This window comes from Vulpes vulpes, chromosome 16, assembly GCF_048418805.1.
Source record: "Vulpes vulpes isolate BD-2025 chromosome 16, VulVul3, whole genome shotgun sequence".
Classification (NCBI taxonomy): domain Eukaryota; kingdom Metazoa; phylum Chordata; class Mammalia; order Carnivora; family Canidae; genus Vulpes; species Vulpes vulpes.
In genome coordinates, this window is record NC_132795.1 from 92,572,883 (window position 1) to 92,578,882 (window position 6,000).

Genomic DNA, 6,000 nt, shown 5'->3' on the forward strand with positions numbered 1-6,000 from the left:
TTTATTTTATTTTATTTTATTTTATTTTATTTTTCTCACTGTGGTTTTTAACTTGCCTTTCTCTAAACGCTAGTGATGCTGAACCTATTTTCAGGTGCTTATTTGCCATCTGTATGTTTTCGTCAGCGAAATATATCTTCATGTTTTTTACACATTTTCTAATTGGATTGTTTACTCTTTCCTTGTTGAGTTTCAAGAGTCCTTTCTCTATTCTAGATGCTAGTCCTTGGTTGAATAGATGATTTACAAATATCTTCTCCCTGTCTGTAATTTGTCTTTTCATCCTTTTACCCAGGCCTCTTGCAGAACAAAAATGTTTAATTTTGATGAAGTCTAATTCATTAATTTTTACTCTCACGAATTGTGATTTTGGTGACAAGTTTTTTTTTAATGTTTTTAACATTTATTGAGGATTCTTGCCCAAATCTGTCCATATCCTAATGGTTACAAACTTTCTAACTCTACTACTCCTTCCAGTACATTAGAGGGGGGAAAAATTCATAATCTCCAAATCCACAACAATAAAACAACATTGGAAACTGCCATAAGAACACAAGTGAAAAAAAAAAACCATCTTTTCTAAGAACCACAGGACTATAAATTTAGGAAGGACACAAAAAATTCTAAATGAATCAAACTCATCACATTATATACATTAAATGTATAGTTTTTGTTAATGTTACTCATACTTCATTTGAGTGGTTTTAAAAAAGAATCATGCCAAAGAAAATCATGATTTTTGGCTTAATCCTCAGTTAAGAATATTAAGAATCTGCCCACAATGCATATGGCCTCCTATATACAATAGATGATTTTATATACAATTTAAAATCCAATACATTATGAATTTATGATTCAGAAGTACCCTTAAGTATTTTTAAGCAGTAGAAACACACATGATAGATACAAGTAGAAATAATACCCACAAAGTGTTCTATATTATTATCCCAGAGACACACCATAGAGGTCTCAAGTTATTAAGAAAACATCAAAAAATCTTTTGTATATTAAGAGTACGTTTTCAGGAGTGGGAAAGAATAACAGCTTTCCCTTTGGTTTAAAATGCTCAACAGCCTGAAGTTGTGAACCTAAGAAGGTGTAGCTGTCTCTGGAGGAGTTGGAATTGCAGAGAAATCCAGCGTGGAAGCACACCTGTACTTTCCACCCCACCTCCCACCCCCAAACCCTCTGCCAGGCGAGGTTCAGGTTCCCACTTTAAAAGAAGTTAAGGTCACTTCTATTTCAGAAGGGTAAACGTTTGATAGTATGAACGACTTTTTCTTATTATTAAGTGGAATGAATGGTAATTTCTGAAATGCTCTTCCAATTTAAAATCTAAGAGCTCCTGCATCTCAACCCATGAAACCACGTGCCCCATGGAGGTTGGAGGGTAACATCTGCAATGCCCTAGCCTGTGTCCCTGGAAGCATGGAGGGTGTGAGCAGCCTACAGTCTGGCCATCAGTGTCACCACGGAGTTGATTGTAGTTCTCTTTGTACTGTTGATTATAATCACAGCTGTGTCCCTTTTCCTGCTATTGAAAGCTCATTGGAGGCTTTTCATTAACACCTTATTCCTGCAAACACATTTGGGGCACAGCACATCGTCTTCCAGCTTTGGGGGTGGAAGAGGGAGCATACTCTCCCCCACTTTTCAAGCACCCAGGCTTGTCCTGCATGAAATTGCAGGTGAACCCAACCTTCTGTGTCTGCAGGCATACCTCTCCCATGGACCACACACCACTTGACACCATGGGCCTCCTGTGGCGATGCCACTGTCTCCATCTTCCCAGCCCCAGCTGCAATTCTGGACCAGGAGGCAAACATGGCATCTGGGGCCGAAGTTGTCACCACAACAGTATTGACCCCCTGCAAGAGAGCATCAGACCCCTCGGTGGGGGGGGCAGCCACTTCAGGAGGGTAGGTTCCATCAGAAGGTATCTTTGTTCCAGGGCTTTCCAGAGACATTTCGCCCTTGTCCATCATCAATCTTCTTTGTGTCTGTGTGAGAATCTTGGTGTCCTCTGTGGTGACAGGAACGTTCTTCTTTTGATCTGGGTAAGCATATTCGCAGATTCGCTTATATACATCTGATTTCTGGCCTTTGGTGCTCAGCTTGAGTTCTTGGCACCAGGCCCGCAGGATGTCTCGGTGAAGCAAGTTGGCTGGTGGCAGTTTCGAAGGTAATGGAGGAACTGGGATTTTCTTCCGAATTCTTACTCTTGTACTCTTTTCTTGTGCCGTCTTTTCTGAACAGGAAGCTTGGCCTTCTTTCATAGATCTTTTCCATTTGGTCCCCACTTGTTGAGGTTCCTGGTAACTTTGGTTCACCGTAAGGCTGCTGTTTCTCTTTGGCTTCTTCCGATACAGGTTGGGAAGGGCCAGCCAGATAGTCTTCCCCCCACTTCGTGCAGTTCTTTTTGCCTTTTGCTTTCTCCATCCCCAAAGAGAAGTCAAGGTTGACAAAAAGAAAAGTCTTACTCCTGAAATGGCCCCGGGCCCAAAATTGCTCCTTTAAAAGTCTCCTCCCACTTCCTGTCACCCAAAGGTGCTCTTCTTTTTCTCCTTCCTCTCGGTGACAAGTTTAAAAACTTTCTACCTAGACCAAGATCCTGAAGGTTTTCTCTTATGTTTCTTTCTAGAAGATTTATGGTTTTACATCTTACACTTTAAATCCATGATCCACATTAAGTTAATTTTTGTGTAAGGTGTGCAACTTAGGTCAAGGTTAATTTTTTTTAGCTTACGGATGTCCGATTGCTATAGCACCATTCATTGATAAGTTTCTCTTTCCATCAGTGAACTGCTTTTGCACCTTTGTCCAAAGTCAGTTGGGCATATTCACATGGATTTATTACGGGGCTCTCTCTTCTGTTCCATGGATCTATGTGTCCACCCCTGCACCAATATTTCCACATAATCTTGATTACTATAGCTATATGATAGATCTTGAAATCAGATCGACTGATTCCTCCCACTTAATTCTTCTGTATAAAAATCATTTCAGCTATTCTAGTTCCTTTCCCTTCTGGTATAAAATGTAAAATACTCTTGTTATATCTACAGAAGCTCTTTCTGGGATTTTGATGGGAATTGCACTAAGCCTATATATCAGTGTGGGGAGAAATGACATCCTTATTCTGTTGAGTCTTCGAATCGATGAAGATGCGATGTCTCCATGTATATAGACCTTCTTTGATTTCTTAAGTGTTGTGTGGTTTTTTCCCCAAAAAGTCCTCAATGTATCATCTTAGATTTAAACGTCAGCGTTTTTCTCACTTTTCTTTGAACAATTATCAATTAATACTGTATTTTTAACTTCAAGGCCCACATGTCCACTGCTAGTATGTAGAAATACAATCTATTCTTGCTTGTTGTTTTGCACCTAGTTTGCGTCTTGTCACCTGTGACACTGCTGAACTTATTACTTCGAGGAGGTTTTGTGTGTGCGTAGAGCCCTTGGCATATTCTACATAGTGAATCATGTTCTCTGCAAATAGAGATAGTTTTATTTCCTCACTATGCTTATGCTTTTAATTTCCATTTCTTGAATCATTGCATTAATTTGTTTTTCATTTATCTTGCAGTCTATTTTCTCTCTGCTGTTCAGCCTGAGTAATTTCACGGATTCCTTCCTCTCTCTCCTCCATTCTGCTGTTGAGTCCACTCTGAGTTTTTTTGTTCTCATTTTATATATTTTTCAGTTCATTTTGTTCTTTCTCATATGCTTCTATTTCCTCTATTTCTTTTCTGAGACTTTCTATTTCTTTGCCGAGGTTGTTTCAAGTGCGTTTGTAATTGCTGAGTTTCATTATGGCTGCTTGAAATCTTTGTCAGATAATTCTAACATCACTGTCCTCTCAGAGTTGGCATCTATGGATTGACTTTTTTCATTCAGTTTGAAATCTTCCTGGTTCTTAGTATGATGAGGTTTTGTCTATTTGAATTTTAGACATGTTTGTATTATGCTGTGGCCCATATTTACACCTATTTTTAGCTGGCTTTTTCTGACACAGCACTGGCAGGTGAAAAAGAGTAATGTTACCTCATTACTCCTAGGTGGGGGTAGAAATCCAGGTCCCCTACTCAGTCAATGAAAAGGGAGGGGGGGAGGTTCTTTGTTACTGCTGGGGAGGGGTGGGAGTTCCAGCTCCTCATATGGTCACTGTTGACACTGTGGTGGGGTGGCTTCATTCCTGCTGCGTGATGGTGAAAGTCCTGACCTCTCACCAGGACTCCTGTGGCACCACCTGAGCAAGGAGAAGAACAGGTTCCTCATTGCTACTGGGTCGAGGAGAAGTTCTAGGCTCCCCGCATGGTGTTCATCAGAGAGCCCATTGTCAGTAACTTGTGGAGTTGACACTCAGGCCCAAGTATCTTGGCCTCCAAAGCCCAAATTCTTAACCACTCCATCAAAAATAATGCTGTGAACTGTGGTTATAACTTCATACCAGTATTTTTATAAATGGCCAAAGACTAGGAAGTTACGGAGGCCTGAGAATAGTAATTGTACTAGAGTAAAATATAATGAACCTTTTGTTTTCTTTTCTTTTACTTTATTTTATATTTGAGAGATAGAGAGTGCACAAGTGGGACAGGCAGAGGGAGAGAGAGAGGAGAGAGAGAGAAAATCTCAAGCAGACTGAGCTTGGTGCCTGACTCAGGGCTAAATCCCACAATCCTGAGATCATGACCCAACTTGACACCAAAATTCAGGCACTTAACCGATTATCCACCCAGGAACTCCGACCCTTTTATTTAAAAAAATTTTTTTAAGTACTTTTGCTTCTAGGAAGATGGAATAGACATACTTTTCTCTATTCCTCACACTCAGTACTTCTAAAAACTCTGGATATTACATATAAAACAAACTAAGAAAACTCTGAAAGGTAGAGAGAAGAAGGTGGACAGGCTAGAACCTGAGGACCTGAGGAGTGACAGCAGTGAGTTCTCTGGTTTGTCCTAAATCTTCACAAACTTAAATTTCCCCATCTATAAAATGCAGATTACTAGAGGTACCTCATGAGGTTGTTGAGAGGATTCAGTGAGAGAAGGGGTATTAAACACTTGTCATAGGGCTTGGCTTGTAGGGAGTGCTTAAGGTTAGAACTGTCGTTGTTATCAGCTGTCACATACAATCGTGGGTCCAGACCCTGGCTTTTAGGGCAAGGAAATCCCTGTTCCCAGTGACTTGTCATCATTTTCAAGTTGACCATTTCCATTCGGATTGATTCCAATAACGTCTGTGAGGTTGGAGATTTTGAACCTTCTTTCTCAAATGTGTATTGTCCAGTTGCTCCAAATATCAGAATGATTTGGAGCCCTTGTTACCTACAAAAATTTCCAGGACCCACCCAACCTACTGAATCAGAAAGTGTGGGGGTACACTCACTACCATCCTTTTCATTCTTAACATTCCTGGATAGTTTCCCCTTTGCTTATCCCTTTGCTTTCTTACTGACTGAGATTTGGAATTCCTCTTTTTTGCCTGCTTCCGAAATTCTGGCATAATTAAATGCCCTTCAAGCAAGGAATACATTCTTCTGTCCAGATTCTTTAAGAAAGATGAAGTAATGGCATTAATATTACATTTGTTTCTATTTAATAGTGAAATTATGGACATTAAATAGCTTTTAATAGCATTCACAAGTTGAATTAAGCAAGACTTTGGGTCCATAATCTTGTATCTATTTGTGAAGGCTTATGTTACCAGCCATTCTAAAATATCTTAATGTCAGAATATTTTTGCTGAATATTTTCCATCTGTCCTTCTAGATCCACTCATCTCTTTTTCGTCCTACTTAGGGCTTCAGGAGATTGACCTTTATGAATTGCATTATCTACCCTCTGGCATTTGGGCCAGGCCAATGAGAGGCACCCCAGGAGGGCAAGTAGACATCATCAAGGTCAGGATACTCGTTACCTGCTCCCTCCCTGCTGGGTCACCATAGGCTGACCCAGTCTCTCCAATGGCCATGGCTCCTATCAGAGAGGGAGACAG

The 6,000-nt window shown here is 40.2% G+C and overlaps 1 pseudogene; it reads right to left on the minus strand.

Annotated features, from left to right (window-relative positions):
- Positions 1-1,545: 1,545 nt before the first annotated feature.
- LOC112915307 (developmental pluripotency-associated protein 4 pseudogene) lies at positions 1,546-5,221 on the minus strand (annotated as a pseudogene).
- Positions 5,222-6,000: the final 779 nt, after the last annotated feature.